Source organism: Oncorhynchus nerka, linkage group LG1, assembly GCF_034236695.1.
Source record: "Oncorhynchus nerka isolate Pitt River linkage group LG1, Oner_Uvic_2.0, whole genome shotgun sequence".
Lineage (NCBI taxonomy): Eukaryota > Metazoa > Chordata > Actinopteri > Salmoniformes > Salmonidae > Oncorhynchus > Oncorhynchus nerka.
In genome coordinates, this window is record NC_088396.1 from 6,528,993 (window position 1) to 6,556,799 (window position 27,807).

General features: G+C 42.2%; 1 protein-coding gene and 1 long non-coding RNA gene across 6 annotated transcripts in view; both read right to left on the bottom strand.

Moving 5' to 3' along the window:
* The window catches only part of LOC115133132 (Krueppel-like factor 12), a 155,942-nt gene that overhangs the window by 104,720 nt on the left and 23,415 nt on the right, over positions 1-27,807 (bottom strand). The gene's annotated exons all lie outside the window — the stretch shown is intronic.
* On the bottom strand, positions 18,676-27,431 carry LOC135574729 (uncharacterized). 4 transcript variants are annotated; one of them, XR_010465621.1, is made up of 7 exons: positions 22,482-27,431; positions 22,225-22,357; positions 21,837-22,100; positions 21,560-21,742; positions 21,027-21,211; positions 20,136-20,789; positions 18,676-19,669 (listed from the first exon to the last, which is right to left on the bottom strand). It is a non-coding gene; the product is annotated as an uncharacterized LOC135574729 (long non-coding RNA). The 4 variants fall into 4 exon arrangements; XR_010465622.1 differs by having other exon boundaries at positions 20,136-20,577; positions 20,741-20,789; positions 21,027-21,742; XR_010465617.1 differs by having other exon boundaries at positions 20,136-20,273; positions 20,413-20,789; positions 21,027-21,742.

The following is a 27,807-nucleotide window of genomic DNA, read 5'->3' on the forward strand; positions in this document are numbered from 1 at the left end:
TGCGTAAAATACTGAGGTAGCCATTTTTCCAATCGCTTCTTATGAGAAACCAACTGCCTCGACGGATATATTATCGAATATATTTGTTAAAAACTCCTTGAGGATGGATCCTAAACAACGTTTGCCGTGTTTCTGTCAATATTATGTAGCTAATTTTGAAAAAAGTTTGGCGTTATAGTTGTAGCATTTTTCGGTCGATTTCTCAGCCAAGCATGGTGAAGAAACGGGAGCTTTTTCGCCTACAAAAATAATATTTTGGGAAAAAAGGAACATTTGCTATCTAACTGGGAGTCTCCTGAGTGAAAGCATCCAAAGTTCTTCAAAGGTAAATGATTTAATTTGGTTGCTTTTCTTATTTTTGTGAAAATGTTGCCTGCTGCCAGCAGAGCCTAGCATAGCATTATGCCATGATAAACTTACACAAATGCTTGTCTAGCGTTGGCTGTAACGCATATTTTGAAAATCTGAGATGACAGTGTTGTTAACAAAAGGCTAAGCTTGTGTTTGAATATATTTATTTAATTTCATATGCGATTTTCATGAATAGGAAAAGTTTCTAGGGGTATTTATGTCCATTGCGTTATGCTAATGCATTTGAGGCTATGATTACGCTCCCGGATACGGGTTTGCTCTTCGCAAGAAGTTAACACAGTGTCCAAAGGGCCAGAGGTATACAGAATGGTCTCATCTACGTAGAAGTGGACCAGGGAATCAGGGAATCACCCGCAATAAGAGCGACATCATTGCGACATCATTGATATATACAGAGAAAAGAGTCGGCCTGAGAATTTAACCCTGTGGCACCCCATAGAGACTGCCAGAAGTCCAGACAACAGGACCGATTTGACACACCGAACTCTTATCTGAGAAGTAGTTGGTGAACCAGGCGAGGCAGTCATTTGAGAAACCAAGGCTGTTGAGTCTGCCAATAAGAATGCGATGATTGAAAGAATCTAAAGCCTTGGCCAGGTCGATGAAGATGGCTGTAGAGTACTGTCTTTTATCGATGGCGCTTATGATATCGTTTAGGACCTTCAGCGTGGCTGAAGTGCACCCGTTACTAGCTCGGAAACCAGATTGCATAGCGTAGAAGGTATGGTGGGTTTAGAAATGGTCGGTCATCTGTTTGTTAACTTGACTTTCGAAGATTTTAGAAAGGTAAGGCAGGATGGATATACAGTTGAAGTCGGAAGTTTGCATACACCTTAGCCAAATACATTTAAACTCAGTTTTTCACAATTCCGGACATTTAAACCCAGTAACAATTCACTGTCTTAGATCAGTTAGGATCACCATTCTATTTTAAGATTGTGAAATGTCACAATAATAGTAGAGAGAATGATTTATTTCAACATTTATTTATTTCATCACATTCCCAGTGGGTCAGCATTTTACATACACTCAATTAGTATTGGGTAGCATTGCATTTAAATTGTTTAACTTGGGTAAAAAGTTATGGGTACCCTTCCACAAGCTTCCCACAATGAGTTGGGTGAATTTTGGCCAATTCCTCCTGACAGAGCTGGTGTAACTGAGTCAGGTTTGAAGGCCTCCTTGCTTGCACACGCTTTTTCAATTCTGCCCACACATTTTCTGTAGGATTGAGGTCAGGGCTTTGTGATGGCCACTCCAATACCTTGACTTAGTAGCCCTTAAGCCAGTTTGCCACAACTTTGGAAGTGCAGTCTTGGCCAGTCAAATAATATTACTAAAAAATATTCATATTCATGAAATCACAAGTGCAATATAGGAAAACACAGCTTAGCCTTTTGTTAATCCAACTGTCGTCTCAGATTTTGAAATTATGCTTTACAGCGAAAGCAATCCAAGCGTTTGTGTAAATTTATCGATAGCATTACATGATGTACACTAAGCATTAAGTAGCTAGGTCACGAAAATCAGAAAAGCAATCAAAAAATAGTTTACCTTTGATGATCGTCGGTTGTTTTCACTCATGAGACTCCCAGTTACACAACAAATGTTCCTTTTGTTCGATAAAGATTATATTTATACCCAAAATACCAACATTTGTTTGTCGCGTTATGTTCAGAAATTCACAGGAAAGAGCGGTCACGACAACGCAGGCCTATATTCCAAATAATATCCATAATGACCACAGAAACATGTCAAACGTTTTTTATAATCAATCCTCAGGTTAAAAAAATATATATATTCGATAATATATCAACCGAGTGTGTAGGTTTTTCAATAACAGGGGAGAAACAATGGCGGCTTTACACAGTTGCGCAAAACTCACTCTGAGAGCCCCCACCTCTCCACTTACGCAATGTGATCCTTCACGCTCATTTTTCAAAATAAAAGCCTGAAACTATGTCTAAAGACTGTTGACACCTTAGGGAAGCCATAGAAAAAGGAATCTGGTTGATATCCCTTTAAATTGAGGATAGGCATGCATAGGAACAGAGGTTTCAAAATAAGAGGCACTTCCTGATTGGATTTTCCTCAGGCTTTCGCCTGCAATATCAGTTCTGTTATACTCACAGACAATATTTTTACGGTTTTGGAAACTTTAGAGTGTTTTCTATCAATTATATGCATATTCTAGTTTCCGGGGCTGAGAAACAGGCAGTTTCAAATGGGTACGTTTTTTAGCCAAAAACTAAAATACTGCCCCCTACACGCAAAACGTTAATCAACCATTTATAGAATCATCAAGAACTTCAAGGAGAGCAGTTCAATTGTTGTGGAGAAGGATTCAGGGCGCCCAAGAAAGTCCAGCAAGCGCCAGGACCGTCTCCTAAAGTTGATTCAGCTCCAGGATCGGAGCTTGCTCAGGAATGGCAGCAGGCAGGTGTGAGTGGGTCTGCACACACAGTGAGGCAAAAACTTTTGTAGGATGGCCGGGTGTCAAGAAGGACAGCAAAGAAGCCCTTTCTCTCCAGGAACAACATTAGGGATAGACTGATATTCTGAAAAAGGTACAGGGATTGGACTGCTGAGGACTGGGGTAAAGTCATTTTCTCTGATAAATCCCCTTTCCGATTGTTTGGGGCATCCGGAAAAAAGCTCGTCCGGAGAAGGTGAGCGCTACCATCAGTCCTGTGTCATGCCAACAGTAAAGCATCCTGAGACCAGTCAGGTGTGGGGTTGCTTCTCAGCCAAGGGAGTGGGCTCACTCACAATTTTGCCTAACAACACAGCCATGAATAAAGAATGGTACCAACACACACTCCGACAGCAGCTACACCCAACCATTCAGGAACAGTTTGGTGATGAACAATGCCTTATTCAGCATGATGGAGCACCTTGGCATAAGGCAAACGTGATAACTAAGTGGCTAAGGGACAAATCTTCGATATTTTGGGTCCAGGGCCAGGAAACACCCCCAGACCTGAATCCCATTGAGAACTTGTGGTCAATCCTCAAGAGACGGGTGGACAAACAAAAACCCACAAATGCTGACAAACTCCAAGCATGGGCTGACATCAGTCAGGAGGTGGCCCAGAAGTTATTTGACAGCATGTCAGGGTGGATTGCAGAGGTCTTGAAAAAGAAGGGTCAACACTGCAAATATTGACTCTGCATCAACTTCATGTAATTGTCAATAAAAGCCTTTGACACTTATGAAATGCTCGTAATTATACTTCAGTATTCCATAGTAACATCTGACAAAAATATCTAAAGGCCCTGAAGCAGCAAACTTTGTGGAAAATAATATTTGTGTCATTCTCAAAACTTTTGGCCACGACTGTACTATTTAGGTCACATGTATCAGAACGCGGCATCTGTAATAGTTCTGTGCAACCAGAGGGGGGAAAAACTCCAAACCACCTTTACTCCACACACAGAGACGTGTACAAAGCTCTCCTTTAACCCCCCTTTGGCAAATCTGACCATAGCTCTATCCTGCCGATGACTCCTTACAAGCTAAATCTAAGTCAGGAAGTGCCAGTGACTCGCTCAATAAGGAAATGGTGAGATGAAGCAGATGCTAAGCTACAAGACTGTGTTGCTAGCACAGACTGGAATATGTGCTGTGATTCTTACGGTGGCAGTGATTGAGGAGTACATCACATCAGTCACTGGCTTCTTCAATAAGTGCATCGATGACGTCATCCCCACAACGACTGTAAGTGCCTTTTGCACACAATGTATATAGACTCTCTTTTTTTCTTTTTTTTCTACTGTGTTATTGACTTGTTAATTAATTGTTTTACTCCATGTGTAACTCTGTGTAGTCTGTTCACAGTGCTATGCTTTATCTTGGCCAGGTCGCAGTTGTAAATGAGAACTTGTTCTCAACTAGCCTACCTGGTTAAATAAAGGTGGGGGAAAAAAAGTACATAACCCAATCAGAAGCCATGGATTACAGGCAACATCCGCACTGAGCTATAGGCTAGAGCTGCCGCTTTCAAGGAGTGGAACTCTTACCACGGAGGCTTATAAGAAATCCGGCTATGCCCTCTGATGAACCATCAATCAGACAAAGTGTCAATTCAGGACTAAGATTGAATCATACTACACTGGTTCCGACACTCGTCGGATGTGGCAGGGCTTGCAAACTATTACGGGCTACAAAGGGAAGCACAGCCGCGAGCTACCCAGTGACACGAGCCTACCAGATGAGATGAATTACTTCTATGCTCACTTCGAAGCAAGCAGCACTGAAGTATGTATGAGCGCATCAGCTGTTCCAGACGACAGTGTGATCACGGTTTCCATAGCCAATGTGAGTAAGACCTTTAAACAAGTCAACATGCACAAGGCCGCAGGACCAAACGGATTACCGGGACGTGTACTTTGAGCATGTGCTGACCAACTGGCAAGTGTCTTCTCTAACATTTTAAACCTTGCTTCAGGTCCTGAGCGACTGGCAGTAAGATTTGGGTCATTTTAGGCAAAAATTTTAAAAAAAGAGGTGGATTCTTACAGCTGCTACCCCCAAGCCTCCTGAACAGCTCATCAAATGGCTACCCGGACTATTTGCATTGTCCCTATCCCACCTCCATTTTAACGCTGCTGCTGCTCTCTGTTTATTATCCATGCACTGTCACTTTATCTCTACCTGCATGTACCTACATGTTTGGGCTCACTTAGAAATGTCCTTGTTTTTGAAAGAAAGGCTATTTTTTTCATCCATTGAAAAAACATCAAATTGATCAGAAATACAGTGTCGACATTGTTATATTGTAAATGACTATCGTAGCTAGAAAAGGCAGATTTTTTATGGAATATCTACATAGGCGTACAGAGGCCCATTATCAGCAACCATCACTCCTGTGTTCCAATAGCACTTTGTGTTAGCTAATCCAAGTTTATAATTTAGAAAGGCTAGTTGATCATTAGAAAACCCTTTTGAAATTATGTTAGAACAGCTGAAAACTGTTGTGCTGATTAAAAGGCTAGGCGTCCCGCTATAGGGACACCTGTCGACAACATCCGAATAAATTGGAGGCTGTGCAATTCAAATAAATAATCGTATTAAACATTTATGAACATACAAGTATCTTATATCGGTTAAAAGCTTATTTCTTGTTAATCAAACTGCATTGTCCGATTAAAAATAGGCTTTACTGCGAAAGAATACCATGCGATTGTTTGAGGACGGCGCCCCACATCAACATATTTTTCAACCAGCACAGGCTTCATAAAATCACAAATAGCGATTTAAATAATAATTAACTTTTTGAAAATCTTCCTCTGTTTGCAATCGGAAGGGGCCCAGCTACAACATGAATGGTCGTTTTGTTAGATAAAATCCTTCTTTATATCCCAAAAGTTCTGTTTAGTTGGCGCCATCAATTGAACGAGTAATCAACTCGTTCAACATGCAGACAAATTAATCCAAAAAGCTCCCTCTAAAATAAAATTAGCAATGCGCGTCCTCTTCCTCGCGTGCCCACAGACTGATTTTTCACTGTGACTCTTTGTACCAAAACTCCAAATTCTTCCTCGTTTTGGAAGAAACAAGCCTGAAACCTTGAACAAAGACTGTGGACAGTGGAAGCCATAGGAATCGCAATCTGGGATCTGGAATTGCGTAGAACCCATAGCTTTCCATTATAAGAGCCTGGGACCACAAAAAAAAAGTTGGTTGGTTTTTCTTTGGATTTTCTCCTACCATATCAATTGTGTTATAGTCTCATACATTATTTTAACATTTCTACAAACTTCAAAGTGTTTTCTATCCAATGATACCAATTTATATGCATATCCTGGCTTCTGGGCCTGAGTAACAGGCAGTTTACTTTGGACACGTCAGTCAGGCGGACATTCTGAAATCAGGACCCTTAGCCTGAAGAAGTTTTAAAAAAGCAATAACACTGGCCTTCTTAGACTAGTTGAGTATCTGGAGCAACAGCATTTGTGGGTTCGATTACAGGCTCTAAATGGCCAGAAACAAAGACCTTTCTTCTGAAACACGTCAGTCTATTACTGTTCTGAGAAATTAACTGTCTCTAACCAGAATAGAAAAAGGAGTGGGAGGCCCCGGTGCACAACTGAGCAAGAGGACAAGTATATTAGAGTGTCTAATTTGAGAAACAATTTGTCTCACAAGTACTCACGTAGCAGCTTCCTTAAATAGTACCCGCAAATCACTAGTCTCAATGTCAACAGGGAAGAGGCGACTCCCGGATGCTGGCCTTTTCTTCTTCTTCTTATTTTTTATTTACTTATTTTTTCCTTTTTTTTATTTTGGTGAGAACTTCCTTAACACTTTTTTTACTTCTTCATTTAAAAAAAAAGACATTTCACTGTGAGGTCTACAACTTTTGTCTTCGGCGCATGTGACAAATACAATTTGATTTGATTTAAATCTGCAATGACCTCATCTAGCCCCCCCGGTTCTTCTTCCTAAATCTGACTAGCTTGCATTCGATTATCATATTTCTGGATTAAATCAACATCACCAAAAGTTATCGTGAAAAAGCTCTGTCTTTCCATTTTAACACTGACAAAAAAAAGAACTCCCAACAACCTCCTGTAATTTGTTTCTCCACATAGTCCTACTTCACGGATATTGTGCATGTGTGTGTGTGTGTGTGTGTGTGTGTGTGTGTGTGTGTGTGTGTGTGTGTCTGAGAGTGTGATAGCCGTTTGGACTTGCTCTTTCCTCAGATCTGGATGTACTCAGATGGACACCGTTTTTGTTTTTTGGTTAATCTTTTCTGGCACTCTGTGAATGGCCTCAGAATTTCCATTTTAAAAGGCTTATTTTCCTTTGGATTCTTCCTTGAAATGTTTGAACCGGACTCAAGAGAGCCGAGTGCTGCTACCTCAGTGCTACCTTTTGTAAGACACTATGAAAGCAATTGTCAGGAGCAGAAAACAGCAGTCCTTATTTACAATGCTTAATCCTTATTCCACAATACATGATAAATAATACATAATACAAAATGGTGTACACACAAACAACTGTTGTGGATCACCAGATTTTAACACAATACATTTTGCTCTCCTTGCATACTACTTCTAATGAATGATATCACTATTGGCTGGTTATGATTTGTACAACTGAACACTTCGTTAAACACTGAAAGTGTTGGTCATAGTGTTCAAACTCTGTCTGTGGGTCAATTCAACTGATCCACTTGCCCTCAAAACACCCACATCCACGCCTTGTTACAGATTACAAATCAAATCTAAATCTCAATCTCAAATTACAACCTTAATTACAAAACTATATGGCTATATGAACTTCCTCCCAATATGCTCTAATTTCACTTCAAGTGTCCTCCTGACTTATCCAGCCTTCCCACCAACAAAGAAGCATCAAAACATCAATATCAACACTATCAGATAATTTACCTATAATCAACAACAGCACTCAGGTAAAGTATACAATTGGACCAAGAGGAGACGTAAAGGCCAAAGTTGAGAGGAACAAGCATAAACATACTGTAGCTAAACTCTCAAACTCCATTCCATTATTCACACTTGCATTCTACTAAGAAGGAAACAATGTATTTGGCATGCACTCTAAATTGTATTCTAGCAGTGGTGTAAAGTACTTAAGTAAAAATACTTTAAAGTACTACTTAAGTAGTTTTTCAGGTTATCTTTACTTTACTATTTCTTTTTTTGACTACTTTTACTTTTATTTCACTACATTCCTAAAGAAAATAATGTTCATTTTACTCTATACATTTTCCATACACCCAAAAGAACTCGTTCCATTTTTAAACTTGAGCAGAACACAAAATGGTCTAATTCACACATTTATTAAGAGAACATCCCTGGTCATCCGTACTGCCTCTGATCTGACGAGCTCACTAAACACAAATGCTTCATTTGGGAATTATGTCGGGGTGTTGGAGTGTACCCCTGGCTATCCGTAAATTTTAAAAACAAGACAATTGTGCTGTCTTGTTTGCTTAATATAAGGAATTTGTAATTATTCATACATTTGCTTTTACTTTTGATACTTAATGTAACGATCGACGTTGGAATGAGACCAAAGCGCAGCGTGGAAATTGTTCATATTTAATGTTCACAAAAAAAACACTCAAACAAAATGACAAAACGGGGAAAATGAAAGCGCACAGTTCTGTCAGGGAAACAACCTAAACAGAAAACAATCACCCACAACTAAAATGGGAAAAACAGGCTACCTAAGTATGATTCTCAATCAGAGACAACGAACGACACCTGCCTCTGATTGAGAACCATACCAGGCCAAACACATAAACACAACATAGACTACCCACCCCAACTCACACCCTGACCAAACTAAAACAAAGACATAACAAAGGAACTAAGGTCAGAACATGACACTTAAGTATATTTTAGCAATTACATTTATTTTTGATACTTAAGTATATATCAAACCAAATACTTTTAGACTTTTACTCAGGTAGTATTTTACTGGGTGACTTTCACTTTTACTCAAGTATGACAATTGGGTACTTTTTCCACCACTGTATTATAGTGTGCACATTGGAATGTAACCTCGCAGTAAAACCTAACAGTCCATCTTGCTAAACAAATTAAGTATAATTTACTCAAAAGATGACTAAAAGTTAAATGTATTCACTTTCACTCAGCACTTATTACTCAATTATTAATTATTGTAGATTGTATACAATCAGATTGAATGTTATTGATAGAACAAATTAGTTACATGCAAGCTGTAATATTTGATTTGGATTCACAAAGGCAGGGTCAAGTTTACAGTTGAAGCAGCTTCACTCAACTCTGCCTCATGTCCAACCACTACAGAGTTTAGTTAGCTTCCTAGCTAGCTTTAAAAAGTGCTAGTGTTATTATCCTTAGCCTACTCAGCTAGCTTGAACCAGTTAATCTGCCACTTGCTATGATGAATATCAGAAATTGGCTTTGACTAAGTACCCAAACAAAGCCAAAATGAGAATGAGAGCGATGAGCAGCAGCATCAAACCACCAAGCATTGGCAATGCTGCTGAGCTCCAGCTAGTTCCACATGCAGAGCCCACCCACCCTTCCACAAAAGCTGCAAGGATAATGGCTCCACAGCCCCCTCCACCTCCTACTGTTCCTGGCGATCTTGGAACAGAGGAGCCGGCCCAGGTTAGCCTAGAATCCTACACTAGAAATAGATACATTCTACTGTGGTTTTCTTGGTAGCCTATTGATTTTCGTGGTTGTAATTGGAACTGTACATATTGGAAACATGTTTGTGGTAGGCTGGAATTGCTTGATTTCGTAAGTCGAATTTGATCCACAGAAGTGTATTGTTCAACTCATGAGTTTGTGTTGCTGTACTCATGAGCTGCATGGCTTTCCATGTTTGAAGCCTATTTGTTTGGCAAGACAGCTGTGCCATGCTTTTATCGATTCGATATTTTGTTTACTGGACCTACTTGGTACCGCTCCTTTGTTCTCTTCGCATTCTTTCGTTAGCATGAGTAGTTGTGTCGGCATTCAGGTGTGTCGGTATCAATCTTGTAGATATGTAGGCATGAAATCTGTAGCCTGTCACTTCAAAAGCACACAATCAATGGTCTCTGAATCTTAGCATTTGAAATGTATATGTATTGTGGTATAGCGTGATATAAGCAGAATTGTATATAATTCCAACCTAAGAACTCCCCAAAATTGTGGCCCCTCAATGATTTCAACTGTCCCCTTAGTCACTTTATCCTGATGATTGGTATAGTTATGGAGAATTCTAACATTGTTAATATCCTTTTCCGAGTTGTGCAACAACACCCCCCCCCCCAGATATTTGTGACTCGTTTCAGGAAACATATGTCGCAAGTCATTACCTTACAGGAGAGGTATTTGAACGTAAACATACATTCTTTTCTCAAAATGCATTTTTTTTGTCAGAAATGCTTACTGAACCATGTGACCTTTCATGTGCCATAATAAAAAAAACGTGTATGCCATCCGCAGATACGAATACAATTGTTAAATTACAAGCCTAGTTGGTTTAGCCACAGAAAAAGCGGGGAACCTTCCCACTGGGCATGATTGGCTGAGATAATGGAAGGGCTGGACATGCCGAAAGATTAGTTTGGATTGGTCTGCTATGTAGCACGCTTCTTTCTATAACATGAGCTGGTCAGTATGTGTAGATAATCCTTTCCAATGTGGCTCTTTTGAAAGATATCATGAAGAATTGCAAAAGTGTTGCTAATGCTCTCCACTATCTGTAGGACCGAGTTTTGAAATCAGTGGAATGTCTGGTGTAAACAGACTATGATAGCTAAGGAGATGGAGAAAATGCTGGCGTTTGATTGCAAATACGTGGACGGAGTCGAAAAGAGATCACACAGAAAGCTGTTGTATAAAATGCCTGTCGCCAGATTACTTCTTCAAACTAAGGTCAACCGTGACAGAGCGGCAGAATCGTTCATCCATGTATACAGGTAAGAGAGTCTAGCAAGCTACATATTCAGATTTTCTCATTTTGTCAGAAAGTCGGTTTTATTGCAAGTTAAAGCATACTGTTAGCTAGGTAGCGAATGTTACCTGGCTGGCTCGATAGCTAACATTGTGTGTATGATCTGTGTAGTAATATTATTCTCTCAGAGTCATTTGCATTGCTAGTTAAAGGCTGATGTTAGCTAGCTGGCTAACGTTGAACCTAGTTGGTTAGCTTTATCTACCTGCAGATTCATGCAGGGTAGTAACATTATGAGTTTGGATTATTGTTCATTGTTTAGCTAGTTTGCTATCCAGCTACATGTATAAACAAAAGACTATGTGAGTAACCATTTCCGTGTACCGTTTATACCTTACTATATCCTGTGCATGTGACAAATAAGCGTAGATTTCATTTGATATAGTGTGTATTTACCAGAGATGGTAATGTGAAGAACAACATGACCTGCACCAAAGTCAAATTAGGATATAGAGTTAGGCCAACAAGAAAGTGTCCAAGTTCTAATATTCTCTGGTAGAATGCTCTGCTTTTATTTCGTCAAACTCACAACCATAAGCTATTTTCTGTAATTAGCTCGCCATTAACTTGTAAATTATGCTCTTGTTGTTCCCTGTAATAATTCATGCAAAATAGCTAAAGTTAAGACATTGTCAGCTATATGATATGATCATTATTTGAACTGGCTAGCCAGCTAATTTAACGTTAGCTAGCTAGCTAACAAGCTAGAAACAAACCAAAACATTGCTTAGAAAGTTGCTTTTAGTTACCTGGTTTGCCACATTGACATATACTAAATTCATTTGGATGGGTTTGTTGGTGTTTACACACACCAGTTATGCTATCTTAGACCACCAGGCTGCTTTTTTGTGTTTTTACTTTTTTATAACGACAATGACAAGTTTGATGTCGGACAACAATGGAATGTTCATGATGTCACTGAGACAACTGTCTTACAGACGTAGTATAAAACCAGCCTTAAGTCTTTGGCTGTTTAGTACACTACCGTACTCACTCTGTTTAGCACATGGCCTCAGATGTGAATTCTTAAAGAGATGGGTGGGGCTAAGGCTTAAGAGGGTGTGAACAATACTGAATGAGTGTTGACAAAGAGGAGCTCTCCAGTAGGTACCAAAAATATTCAAGGGCCATTTTCTCAAAAGCGGGGTTACAAGTTTATCATCTTTCAAATCAGAATTACTTTCCTATTTTTCCTCAACTGTAGTGTACAATATACCATTTTGTACCTTTTATCTTTTATCCAACTTGTATCCAATGTAAAAAACACAATTTCAAATTATGCTACACAATACAGAATTGAGCCGGTCGGTCACATTTTTAACTTCAGTCCTACAGTGTAGTGTAGTGCTGCCAGCATTACAGTAAGATCATTTAATTTGCTTTGAGAAAGGTAAAAACATTCAATTAAAAAAATATTCTGAAATGGATGTTCTGATAAAAATATGCTTATTTTCTAAAGTGGACTTTTTCTTGGGTATTCAATGTTAAACTAAAATGATCAATGTTATTTTGTCAAATTAAGTCTGTCTGAATAGTAATACGGCCATCATATGTTGACATGTAGACTAGCTACCATTTAAGCCTATATTAAGACTAGTAATACTCATTATATTGATATTTAAAATTAATATAATATATTAAAATTGTACAGTTATCTTAGCTAGCTGAATTGCTAGCTGAATTGTTTACTTGTTGCTAAGCAGTTGCTAGGGACTCTCCTGGAAGAAGCTAGCTAGCTTACAAAGAATAACAACAAAAAATATCTAGTTAACAGAAGAAAGGAAGACAAAATAAGGACAGAAGAAAAAGGAAAAGAAAAGGACAACAAAAGTGAAACCTCTAAAGAAACAAGAGACCATAATACAAGAAACAGCACTATAGAGAGATAGAACAACAACAACGCAGCCACTGCCAGCTAGCCTACTTCAGCAGTACTGTATCATTTGAATTATTTTAGTCAATAAGATTCCTGCTACGTAAGCTTAACTTTCTGAACATTCGAGACGTGTAGTCCATTTGTCATTCCAATCTCCTTTGCATTAGCGTAGCCTCTTCTGTAGCCTGTCAACTATGTGTCTGCCTATCCCTGTTCTCTCCTCTCTGCACAGACCATACAAACGCTCCACACCGCGTGGCCGCCCACTCTAATCTGGTGGTCCCAGCGCGCACGACCCACGTGGAGTTCCAGGTCTCCGGTAGCCTCTGGAACTGCCGATCTGCGGCCAACAAGGCAGAGTTCATCTCAGCCTATGCCTCCCTCCAGTCCCTCGACTTCTTGGCACTGACGGAAACATGGATCACCACAGATAACACTGCTACTCCTACTGCTCTCTCTTCGTCCGCCCACGTGTTCTCGCACACCCCGAGAGCTTCTGGTCAGCGGGGTGGTGGCACCGGGATCCTCATCTCTCCCAAGTGGTCATTCTCTCTTTCTCCCCTTACCCATCTGTCTATCGCCTCCTTTGAATTCCATGCTATCACAGTTACCAGCCCTTTCAAGCTTAACATCCTTATCATTTATCGCCCTCCAGGTTCCCTCGGAGAGTTCATCAATGAGCTTGATGCCTTGATAAGCTCCTTTCCTGAGGATGGCTCACCTCTCACAGTTCTGGGCGACTTTAACCTCCCCACGTCTACCTTTGACTCATTCCTCTCTGCCTCCTTCTTTCCACTCCTCTCCTCTTTTGACCTCACCCTCTCACCTTCCCCCTCTACTCACAAGGCAGGCAATACGCTCGACCTCATCTTTACTAGATGCTGTTCTTCCACTAACCTCACTGCAACTCCCCTCCAAGTCTCCGACCACTACCTTGTATCCTTTTCCCTCTTGCTCTCATCCAACACTTCCCACACTGCCCCTACTCGGATGGTATCGCGCCGTCCCAATCTTCGCTCTCTCTCCCCCTGCTACTCTCTCCTCTTCCATCCTATCATCTCTTCCCTCTGCTCAAACCTTCTCCAACCTATCTCCTGATTCTGCCTCCTCAACCCTCCTCTCCTCCCTTTCTGCATCCCTTGATTCTCTATGTCCCCTATCCTCCAGGCCGGCTCGGTCCTCCCCTCCTGCTCCGTGGCTCGACGACTCATTGCGAGCTCACAGAACAGGGCTCCGGGCAGCCGAGCGGAAATGGAGGAAAACTCGCCTCCCTGTGGACCTGGCATCCTTTCACTCCCTCCTCTCTACATTTTCCTCTTCTGTCTCTGCTGCTAAAGCCACTTTCTACCACTCTAAAGTCCAAGCATCTGCCTCTAACCCTAGGAAGCTCTTTGCCACCTTCTCCTCCCTCCTGAATCCTCCCCCCCCCTCCCTCTCTACAGATGACTTCGTCAACCATTTTGAAAAGAAGGTCGACGACATCCGATCCTCGTTTGCTAAGTCAAACGACACCGCTGGTTCTGCTCACACTGCCCTACCCTGTGCTCTGACCTCTTTCTCCCTCTCTCTCCAGATGAAATCTCGCATCTTGTGACGGCCGGCCGCCCAACAACCTGTCCGCTTGACCCTATTCCCTCCTCTCTTCTCCAGACCATTTCCGGAGACCTTCTCCCTTACCTCACCTCGCTCATCAACTCATCCCTGACCGCTGGCTACGTCCCTTCTGTCTTCAAGAGAGCGAGAGTTGCACCCCTTCTGAAAAACCTACACTCGATCCCTCTGATGTCAACAACTACAGACCAGTATCCCTTCTTTCTTTTCTCTCCAAAACTCTTGAACGTGCCGTCCTTGGCCAGCTCTCCCGCTATCTCTCTCAGAATGACCTTCTTGATCCAAATCAGTCAGGTTTCAAGACTAGTCATTCAACTGAGACTGCTCTTCTCTGTATCACGGAGGCCCTCCGCACTGCTAAAGCTAACTCTCTCTCCTCTGCTCTCATCCTTCTAGACCTATTGGCTGCCTTCGATACTGTGAACCATCAGATCCTCCTCTCCACCCTCTCCGAGTTGGGCATCTCGGGCGCGGCCCACGCTTGGATTGCGTCCTACCTGACAGGTCGCTCCTACCAGGTGGCGTGGCGAGAATCTGTCTCCTCACCACGCGCTCTCACCACTGGCGTCCCCCAGGGCTCTGTTCTAGGCCCTCTCCTATTCTCGCTATACACCAAGTCACTTGGCTCTGTCATAACCTCACATGGTCTCTCATATCATTGCTATGCAGACGACACACAATTAATCTTCTCCTTTCCCCCTTCTGATGACCAGGTGGCGAATCGCATCTCTGCATGTCTGGCAGACATATCAGTGTGGATGACGGATCACCACCTCAAGCTGAACCTCGGCAAGACGGAGCTGCTCTTCCTCCCGGGGAAGGACTGCCCGTTCCATGATCTTGCCATCTCGGTTGACAACTCCATTGTGTCCTCCTCCCAGAGCGCTAAGAACCTTGGCGTGATCCTGGACAACACCCTGTCGTTCTCAACTAACATCAAGGCGGTGGCCCGTTCTTGTAGGTTCATGCTCTACAACATCCGCAGAGTACGACCCTGCCTCACACAGGAAGCAGCGCAGGTCCTAATCCAGGCACTTGTCATCTCCCGTCTGGATTACTGCAACTCGCTGTTGGCTGGGCTCCCTGCCTGTGCCATTAAACCCCTACAACTCATCCAGAACGCCGCAGCCCGTCTGGTGTTCAACCTTCCCAAGTTCTCTTCCCAAGACCATGGTGCTTGCCTACGGAGCTGTGAGGGGAACGGCACCTCAGTACCTCCAGGCTCTGATCAGGCCCTACACCCAAACAAGGGCACTGCGTTCATCCACCTCTGGCCTGCTCGCCTCCCTACCACTGAGGAAGTACAGTTCCCGCGCAGCCCAGTCAAAACTGTTCGCTGCTCTGGCCCCCCAATGGTGGAACAAACTCCCTCACGACGCCAGGACAGCGGAGTCAATCACCACCTTCCGGAGACACCTGAAACCCCACCTCTTTCAGGAATACCTAGGATAGGATAAAGTAATCCTTCTCACCCCCCGTTAAAAGATTTAGATGCACTATTGTAAAGTGGCTGTTCCACTGGATGTCTTAAGGTGAACGCACCAATTTGTAAGTCGCTCTGGATAAGAGCGTCTGCTAAATGACTTAAATGTAAATGTAAATATTTCTCTATACAGGCCTGACTGAAGGATGTTGTAGAGTAGACTTCAGGCTAAAAATTTAAGGTAAACGTTGGATTAAATATCTGAGATGCACAAAATAATGGCCTGTTGTGACATTGCTTTTTCAAAAGTGTTGTACAGGGGAGAATCTCAATTGCATTTCCTTGATTCTTCACGTCCTCTCTCCTCGCCTCCGACTCAAAACCCATTGGACGAGAAGGTAAGAGGTATCTTCCTTCTGAGCTTCTAAACCAATGAGTTTTGAGACGGACGCGAGGAGAGAGGACGATAGGAATCAAGGAAATGCAATTGAGATTCTCCCCATGACACTCAGAACTTCAAGAAGACATTGGCAAACACACACCAGTACATACCGGCCTATCCCGATCATCTCTGTGCACCATCGTTTTTCAAACTGCAGACACATACATGTAGTGTTAACTCTGTCCTAGTTTCAACACTACCAGGAGTAGCTTAAGTATAGCCTTGATGCAGACCTGCGGCGCCAGGTCACCTACAACTCAACTGTAAAGGATCTCTGGCATGCTCTGTGCATGAAGTCGCAGGTAAAAACAGCTGTTGTTTTTTTTCTCACAAATATGACATGTATTAGTTATACTGAATTCAATTATGATACCGTGTTGCCAAACTTGTGATAACACTGTTAACTACTCTCCTTTGCTCTCTGTCATTTCCAAATGTAGAGTTTGATGACCTTGATGACAGAGGGCATCGAATACTGGAAGGATCGATGATACTTCGGTTGATATTCTGAGGTGTCATGGTCTAGACAACAGTTAAGACGGAGGATCTTTAGAGCACTGCATATAACGCTGGAATCAGACCTGGATTCAGATCTGGGTCTAACGCAAACAGCAACTACTTGTAAACCTTGAAAGTATAATAAGAGTATTTGAAAGACTGCAATAGTTTGCCCCTTTGTGACTAGTCCATTGGTTCCATTGTTCCTGGCAAATTAAATCAAGCCCAGCACCTATCACAAGTGATTTTAGGCAACATATACAAATATTTTTATGGTAGATATTTTAACAATTTAAACCAATGACATACTGTTGATGTACCAGGTTAGATTAATAAGCCTATGATATAAAATACATTTATGATTACCATCATATCGTGTTCTGACGCTGGGTGTTAAGAAAAGTGTTGCCATGATATGTAATACTTTTAGGAACTACGATGTCCACACTGTTCTCTGTGCTCTTCCTTTGTTGGTGCATGAGGAAGTCTTAGCATTTTTTTAAACACACAGATAGGTTTCTTGTCATTCTGGTTACTGTTAATTATTTGGCTCATTCCTAATTAACCCACCCCTAGCCGTTAGATCTGTTCAGTGTAGTTTAAGGCTGGAGTTTAATTTTTTTCCACATGAGCCTTGAAAAAAGTACTAAAGATAAAGTTGTCAAGAGTATTTCGTTTGAAGTAGGAACAGACAATTAAGTGAATGCCTAAATCCATACTTTTATGAGTGCCTATTGTATAGGGAGGAGAACATAGGGGAGAATCTCAATTTCAGTTCCTTGTCTACGCGCTGAAAAGATTTGGCATGGGTCCCCAGATCCTCAAAAAGTTCTACAGCTGCACCATCGAGAGCATCCTGACCGGTTGCATCATTGCCTGGTATGGCAACTGCTCGGCATCTGACCGTAAGGTGCTACAGAGGGTAGTGCGTACGGTCCAGTACATTACTGGGACCCAAGTTTCCTGCCATCCAGGACCTATATAATATGCGGTGTCAGAGGTAAGCCCATAAAATTGTCAGAGAGACTCCAATCACCAAAGTTCTCTGCTACCGCACGACAAGCGGTACCGGAGCGCCAAGTCTAGGACCAAAAAGTCTCCTTAATAGCTTCTACGCCCAAGCCAGAAGACTGTTGAACAATTAATCAAATGGCCACGGGACTATTTACATTTACACCCCACTCTCCATTTGTTTTGTACACTGCTGCTACTCGCTGTTTAATATCTATGCATAGTCTCTTCACCCCTACCTACATGTACAAATTACCTCAACTAACCTGTACCCCAGGACACTGACTCGGTACCCCTGTATATAGCCTCGTTATTGTTATTTTATTGTGTTACTTTTTATAATTGTTTTACTTTATTTTATTGGTAAATAATACTCTCCTTGAACTGCACTGTTGGTTAAGGGCTTGTAAGTAAGCGTTTCATGGTAAGGTCTACAACTTGTTGTATTTGGCGCATGTGACAAATAATGTTTGATTTGATCCACACAAGGCTACTATTAGATAGGCATGAATTGGGGGTGTGCACACACATCGTTGTGGTGAATTCCACGTAGAGTAGAGTGAAACAACAACAAATAGGGAGGGGAGGGCACTGACACTGACAGCTTGCTGATAGGGATGACACTGACAGCTAGCTAGCATGCTAGCTAATGTTATCTAGCTAGATTATAGCTAGTAATGTTATCTGTTATTTTCAACAAAGACAAGGGGATCAATTCTTTTGAGTCCTTATGCCATAGCTAATCTTCTAGCTTTTGACACCAGATGATGTGTATAAAGATAAGCACATTTTGTAACTTTACTTGTGATATCTGGTGGATATAGCTAGCTAGCATACAGCCTAACATGCTACTTTTGTGTGATACAGCTAGCTAGCATACAGCCTAACATGCTACTTTTGTGTGATACAGCTAGCTAGCATACAGCCTAACATGCTACTTTTGTGTGATACAGCTAGCTAGCATACAGCCTAACACATACTTTTCTGTGATACAGCGGTACCGGTACACTCAGATGCCTCCGAATGAATGTGACCTACCCATGATGCTCTAGTGATGACCTTGTACCCAGGCAATGATAAACAACAACACATTCCATCTTCACTCATAACACTGGCTATGGCTGGTTCTGGAAATAGTTTGTCATAAGCTTTTAGGGAAAACTTTGCCAAATGGTTGCTCTTGTATCCACTGCCAGTGAGAATCTGTGCTGCAGAGAGGTAGAGGAGGAAGCTTATGTTTCTGATTGCATTTCATACTCAGTACATAATCATCAATCATAAAGGAAATGACTGAGAGACACATACATTACATACTGTATAATGGTTGTTATGAGCCCTTTGTTGGTCACACAATAAACCTATTTTAAATGATATAGCTACCATCATACAATGCAGATGATAGCGTACAGGGTTAGTTATCATAATCTTTGAGCACACTGTTCATGCAACTACACAACATTATTAGTTGGCTAACTAGTGTTCTATAAAGACATAGTACTGGCGGCCCGGCAATGTGTATACCATAAAATGAGGAATTTAATAGGATCGTATGTATGCATGCACTGTACAGGTGATGGGCCAAGTGCATTAACATGTGTTGGTGGCATGCTACTGACCACCCAGGTTTTGCCCTGTATGTCTCAACCCATATGGCCTACATGCCATATCCAATGCATACAGTCAAAAGAACACGGATGCTGAAATACATGGGTAGGTAAATGAAAAGTATGCTGTGTTAGAGCACAGGCAGGGTTCTAATCAAAAGGGGGACTGGACATCCCTATAGTAACTGAAATATCAATTAACCCCAAGTCAATTGGGAAATCTAACTCTGAGAAAATAGTGGAGTAGATTACACCTGTAGGCTTTTTGTAGATTGTAAAACATTTTATTCCACTTCTTTATTGCAATATAACCACTGCCTCCGCATCTGTCCATCTGATCTCACGCAGCACAGCAGTCCTGTAAAACACATGACAAAAAAATAGAGTTAGTTCATTGAAAATATTGTACACTTTTGGAAAAAAGGGTTCTTCTGCTGTACCCATAGGATAAAACTTTTTGGTTCCAGGTAAAACCCTTTTTGGTTCCATGTAGAACCGTTTTGGATTCCAGGTAGAACCCTCTGTGGATAGGGTTCTACATGGAATCCAAAATGGTTCTACCTGGAATCAACAACGGTTCTTCAAATGGTTATCCTATGGCGACAGCTGAAGAACCCTTTTTAGTTCTAGTTAGCACCTTTTTTTCTAAGAGTGTAGGTGGAATCCTAGCTCGAGATTTATGTGCTTTGACTTTTGCTCAAATCATGCTGTGATGTCAGTGGGAGATTTATGGCAGAAATTATGTGTTGATATGATTCAGTCCCGTCTGTCATGGCTCCAAATCCAACATCAACATATCCTAGTGATAGGATTCCATGACTTACATTCACTATACTTGAATGAATGTGTAGACTGCACTCTGAGCACAGTTCTTCAGTGTGTCGTGGTAGAACACATTTACTGTGTTGACTGTTGCAACTGCTTTCTCATCCAGTCTCCGGTCATCACACAGCGCAGCATTCCTGTAGCAGACGCAACAGACAGAGGTAGATGTAAAGCGTGGTAAAACAGTTGAATAGTGACACCTGTCTGTAATGGCTGTATACAAACAGTTGTTACAACCATCATAGATCAATGTTTAACTTCTAGACCGATACATACTCAAGCATTCTCCAGAGAGACAAAGCAAGACTAGTGTATGTGCCACGGTGTCACTCTTCTCTGTCATATTCAAAGAAGATAGTCTCGCTTTCCAGCAGCTGTTGGTACGGCCCTGGATCTCCCACTACATCCGGGAACAGTAGCTCCAGGAGTTTATGGAGATAGCTTTGAAAAATAAATGAGATATACAGGCAGTTATAACAGTTGAGTAATAACTATTGCTAAAGCAATGGGGGGAATAATTGCCATACATTTGGATGGAATAGCCTCCTTTCTTCCACTTAGAGAACCGAATCATGAACCTAGGTTCTCCGGCTGCAGTGGTTACCTGAGGCCTGTCTGCATTCTCGTTGTAGTGAATGGCTGCAAGGAGAAGTCTGTAAGACAACATGTCAGACATGTAAGTGAACATCACAATTATATTTAACATTCACATTGACCTCCGCCAGCCAGTAACCGTCTGACAGTTTCTCTCCTTCCCAGGGACACCAAGTTTTTCCACACGGCTGGATAGACGCAAAATAACAGACAGAGTAATACACACACTTGTTGCCTGTGCAGTCCCCCCCTCATACCCTCATTTACTGAAACATGAACATTTAACAACTACATACATTTAGCCACATGGCACCCATCGTAGTAGTGCTTAATGTCATGCATCTCCTCCCTCAGGAACTTCTGGATTGAGAAGTGTTGATCTGTGATAATGGAGCCGATGCTGACATCTGCCTCCTCCAAAAACAATGCTCCTCAGCAGTCCCTCCTTCTCCGTTCTCTGACTATTGCCAACCTCTTTGCGCTGTGGAAGAGATTAACAGTATCATTTGGCAATATTTCCCTCAATCTTTGTTAGGCTGGGCACAGAGGCTCCCAAATCAGGATTCAGGATTGCCATTACCAACATGGCACTGAAAAGGGTACTCCATGGAGGAAAAGCACAAGTCGTACATCAAGCACTCTGTAGTTGACCATGGTGTAGGACCCTGTTAGATGTTAGAGTATGAGATCAATGTCCATCCAACAGAAGAGAATTTTTGACATTTGTTTATGCATGTGTATGGTCAAGTATGCGTAGGACATGCAGTCATGTGTGCCGTTCTCCACATGGAATTCAAAAGTGGAAAGCATGCAAATACGCTTTACGAACCAAATGTTGCACAGTGGCCTGGCTAGTCTGCGGTCATATCCCCTCCAAGATCCAAAGGTTCCCCGACATACTGCTGGACGACTCTGACTTCCACTGCTAGTATATGGTTGGAAGCAGGACCGTTTTCTGATGTCTGCAAAACATCGATTAAGATATGGTCTGCACTTTTAGTGGATTCAGGAACTGAAACAGAAATAAAGCACATAAAAAAAAGTAGTTCAGCATTATGGGCTTACATTAAAGGTATTAGGTGACACTACAACATGTATTGCTTTACCTTGTTTGTCTGAGCAAAAGAAGAGCCTGTGAAAGGACTAGCTGCAGTTAGGTGGAGGTTGCCTGCAGGGTTGGCGGACACATACGGCTGACTCTTCCATGTCTTGGTGTGGTCGCAGTGAGGGCATATCTGACAATGGATATCAGGGTGCCTTTGAACCACTTTGTGATGCTCCATGTTCTGGTACAAACCGGACAACAGTGGAAAAGCTGCAGCAGACAGTCTTTGTACACCATGTACATGTGAACAGGTATGTCAGGGACTCTGCAATAGTGATTAAAAAAAGTTTAGGTACACTTTCTCCACTGTCTACATTAGTCGACATGTAGTATTTTGGCAGAGCAAGGCAGTTCACTGATCAAATGGGTCAGTACAACAACACACTCACCCATAAATTGCCATTACATGCTCACTATAGTGTCATCTTACAGTTGGCCATCGCAGATGGTGTCCGTGTCATCGTCAGGGTTATAACTGGAGTATGGAGTCATCGCTAGAGTAGTCCACGCTTGCCATTTTTACTGGAATGGAAGGAGATAAAGTTTCAGGCATGCACACCAGTGTTGCTGTATTGCAATAGACGCTCTTGTATTTTGTCTGGAAAAGGGTGGCTGTAAATGATGCAGAAATACTAAAGAAGCGCACCCTTGCTCCTCTTTTGTGGGGATGCTTGCACAGAGCAATCACAAGCCTGCAGCAGGTCTGTCTGGCAGCCGATCTTTCGTGTTCTAGAAACCTGTAAATATATTTGTATATTCTACAGTTTTGGATAAGTTTTGCCCTAAACCAAATAGTTGGTAGCTAGCTAGCTAACTTGAACTGAACTTGCTTCATTAAGATGTTTTGATAAGATGCATTTATCACAGCTAGCTAATCAACTAGCTAGTCAGCAGTCAGCTAGCTAGTCAAATAGCTAATATCATTAGCTAGCTAACTAGCAAGTTACTTGCATAAGCATTTCTTGTAATGATGTAGCTAACTAGAAGAAGCAAGTCTAGAATTGACATTTGATATGCTAACTAGCTAGTTACTTGCATAAGCATTTCTTGTAATAATGTAGCTAACTAGAAGAAGCAAGTCTAGAATTGACATTTGATATGCTAACTAGCTAGTTACTTGCATAAGGATTTCTTGTAATGATGTAGCTAACTAGAAGAGGCAAGTCTAGAATTGACATTTGATCTGCTAACTAGCTAGCTGAGAAGCTCTCTTTACTTACACCATCCAGGTAGATGGTCGGAACAACATCTTCATTGAGTCGAATTTTGAAAGTCCATCTCTTCCGGCAAGTAATTCAAAAAGGACTCCCAGGTGAAATGTGCATTGCAGACTGAAGCGCGTACAGTTTCTTCCGACCCTTCCAAGATGAGAAAAGTCCTCCACTGATGGTCAACATGAGGATGGAGACCTCGTGAGGGTAAATCATGGAAACCCCGGCCTTTGATTTTGCGACCAGAAACCCTACACTCACAAACGTCTACAGCTTAAAACTGATAGACAAATGGATGAAGTGACACATAAATATGGACAAAGTTACAAACAGAGGTCCCCACAAGGATAGGAGAACCAACCCACCCATACACACACACAAACACACATAGATATTGCAAAATAGCTGTATAAAGCAGGAGTAAGAACATGTAAGGCTGTTTGTCTCAGTCGCGAAGAGGAATAACTTTGCCGGTGTTTCAATATATTTTTTTTTATTAAAATAATTTGCACTCATTTCAAAGACAGTTCGGATTTGTCACGTCATGCAAATATATCATATTTTGACTAAAATGATGAATTGTTCAACATCATAGGTATGCTCTGGCCATCCGTCTTTCTGCTCAAAGAAGTGGATTTCTACAGGTGTGTGCGTTTAAGTACCAAACTGTACTAGATTTCCAATAAAATGGGCAAAACTTTGCTATGACTGTCTGGGAGTTGTCTGAGTAGGGAGAGGAAAACTGAAAACTGTCTGAAGGAACTGGCAGAGGGGTTTGGAACTCACTTTGTGATTGACCCAATAACCAATTTACCACATGGTGATGTCACCATGGAAAGCCTAAACTCCTGCCCATGCAAACCTTCTGATAAAGAAGGTCCTGTGAAGATTGTATTTTCAACCAGCAAGTAACATAAAATAACATTGATCAAATTGTTTCACACTTTTACAGTGTACGTTTCATCAGCTGTTGTACAATGTTATATAAAACACAGAAAAAATTGAATTTGACTGCACTGGGACTTTCACGTTTCATGTTTTACAGTGCAGACTGCACTACCTAATGGAGCTACTAACCATTGTAGTTAAGGCTGGAATGGTTGCATATTGAGTGAACTAATGTGCATATAACAAAATACACTACATCAGACTTGAGCAAAGCCCTCCTTAACCTAATGTTTGATAACAAATTCACTGTAAACATAGTGTACAGTAGCTCAACAATAAAGGGAGCAAAAGTAGTCAGTTTACTGACACAGCAGGCTCATATTAAACACATTTGATGAAACCTAATGAAGTATTCAATACTAAGCTAAATACATTACAATGGAAGTATAACATGATTTGATAACGACTACAACACATCCATATGTATGAGAGATGCATCCAAACCAAGATGAATAACATGATTTGATAACGACTACAACACATCCATATGTATGAGAGATGCATCCAAACCAAGATGAATAACATGATTTGATAAAGACTACAACACATCCATATGTATGAGAGATGCATCCAAACCAAGATGAACAGCCTGATTTGAATATAGTGTTGACAGGCAGGACAGGAGAGTTGAATATGGTACATGTAAACACACAAACACAGACACACACAGAATGAATATCATATCCTCAATGCCCCAGTCAGGGCCTCAGCACCTGTGAGAAAACGGGCTCTACTTTTAGAGTGATGATAACCATGTAAACACACACAGACACGGAAGTCCCTCTATCCCAGTGGATTGCTCTGGGGCCTGGTTTATTTCTGCTGGGGGGATCCTGTGTCAGTAATGCTGATAGGATAGGGTTGATGAGGTCGCTGGATGCACTGTGTTGCACACAGACACACACAGGCAACCACATCCACACACGCACACTTCTAAACAGACCTCAGACACTCCTCCAGCCGAGGTTTTTCTGTTGCATTTCTTATCCAAGTATGGTAACTTTGTCATGTGAATGTTGCCACACGTTATCTATAAGCTGTTTGATGTGTTGGTTGCCTTTTCATGATATGCTACTACTCACAACCCCCCAAAACAACCCCTGTATTTTCAGCCATGTTCAGTCCTTTATTGTCTGCAACATGAGGTATCGATGCATCAAACTACTTTCTGTGCCCAGTAAGATGAGAATAACACCAATTATTATTCACTTAGAAAGGGCAGACTGTTCAGTAGCAGTGCAGCCTTCACAGCAGCCTAAAGATATCTAACCACCTCTGCCTCTCATATTGTCAAACTGTGGGAAATAAAGATCTCCTCTTCAGAATCGAGGAGAACATAGAGTTAAAGTAGGAATCAAGTGTTTTCTAGCCAGTGTGTGTGTGTTTTCCGTCATGTCTGCATGTGTGTGTTGGAGGTTTTACCCACTATTTGTAAAGTTAGTCTGGCTTCCTAGGGCCTCTTCTGTTCCACATCTAAAACTGTCTGCTACACTCATGTGACCTCTGCTTGCACCCACACTGTGCTGCACTGCACTAACATACACAAACGCAGGCATGCACGACACACAGACACCGTCTCTGAGTTACCACGTGTCATTGTCTCTGTACATCAGAGTCCCCCTAGGTAGATAGAACAATGTGCACACACACACACTACGCTGTAAACACACCTCACACCAAAGCATCATAGGAGACCACTAACCAACACACACACACAGACACACCACGCTGTAAACACACCTCACACCATAGCACCATAGGAGACCACTAGCCAACACACACACCACATACACACCACGCTGTAAACACACCTCACACCATAGCACCATAGGAGACCACTAACCAACACACACACCACATACACACCACGCTGTAAACACACCTCACACCATAGCACCATAGGAGACCACTAGCCAACACACACACCACATACACACACCATTCTGTAAACACACCTCACACCATAGCACCATAGGAGACCATTAACCAACACACACACCACATACACACACCATGCTGTAAACACACCTCACACCATAGCACCATAGGAGACCACTAACCAACACACACACACATCAACGCACACATCAACGCACACACACGGAACACACACTTCACACCAAGCTGCACCATGGGAGATCCTTCTTTAATCATTGAGTGAATACTCTCAACACACAGGCACAGACACACACACACACACACATCAACACACACATTTCACACCAAGCTGCACCATGGGAGATCCCTCTTTAACCATTCAGTGAATACTCTCAACACACAGGCACAGACACACACACACACACATCAATACACACACGCGGAACACACACTTCACACCAAGCTGCACCATGGGAGATCCTCCTTTAACCATTGAGTGAATACTCTCAACACACAGGCACAGACACACACACATCAACGCACACATGCGGAACACACACTTCACACCAAGCTGCACCATGGGAGATCCCTCTTTAACCATTGAGTGAACACTCTTTCACACAACAGTCCTGAAAGAGGCAGCCTGATGATTTCATCATGTGCCTCAGATCTGTGGGCGAAGCAGCACAACAACCTGTGCTCATGGCAGCGCTGAAGGCAGACTAAAAACAGCTTTAAAAACAACCATTAAATTGGTACATTTAACAGATGCAGTCAAAGTAGTGATTTTGAAAGATCTACAGATTTGAGTGGTCATGTTTGTATATGAGTCTCACACAGCTCACAGGTTTCAGTTCCATAGAAAGCAGAGAGTACCATTTCAATACTTACCATGACTGAATGGTCGGGAATGTTAAAAAACAGAATATAATGACCTCTGTGGAACCCCCCCAACACACACACACGCAGGCACATTCACACACATACACACCCTTTCCCCCACATTAAAGTGGTGTCAACTCAGCGGCTGTTTGTCTAAAATAGCCCTGACACAAAAACTTCAGTTGCACCGATTTGGGGGAGGAGTAAACCTGGGTAAACATGTGGATTTCACTCTCTCTGGGTGGTGTGTATGTGTTGATTGGCTCTTCTATCATTTTGGTGTACCTATAATCCCCAAAAGTCCTCACAAGGATAGTAAAACAAAGAAAATTCTCCCACGAGGACATTTCCCATGTCTCCATGAGGACAAAGGCTATTTTAAGCTTAGTGGTCAGGTTTGGGGAAAGGGTACAATTAGGGTTAGAATTAGGGTTAGTAGTTAGGTTTAGAGTTTGGGTTAGGATGAAGGTTAGGGTAAGGGTTAGAGTTTAGGAAAAATATGATGTTGAATGGAAATACATTTTAGTCTACCTCAGAGATCAACAGTGACTCTACTCCTTCCCGTTATTTACTCTCCATCTCTCTCTGTGATCCTCTCCCTTCCCCTCTCTCTCCACCTCCCTCTCTCTCTGTACTCCTCTCCCTTCCCCTCTCTCTGTACTCCTCTCCCTTCCCCTCTCTCTGTACTCCTCTCCCTTCCCCTCTCTCTGTACTCCTCTCCCTTCCCCTCTCTCTGTACTCCTCTCTCTCCACCTCTCTCTCTCTCTGTATTCCTCTCCCTTCCCCTCTCTCTCCACCTCTCTCTCCCTCTCTGTACTCCTCTCCCTTCCCCTCTCTCTGTACTCCTCTCTCTCCACCTCTCTCTCTCTCTGTACTCCTCTCCCTTCCCCTCTCTCTCCACCTCTCTCTCTCTGTATTCCTCTCCCTTCCCCTCTCTCTCCACCTCTCTCTCTCGCTCTGTATTCCTCTCCCTTCCCCTCTCTCTCCACCTCTCTCTCTCTCTGTATTCCTCTCCCTTGCCCTCTCTCTCCACCTCTCTCTCTCTCTGTGTAT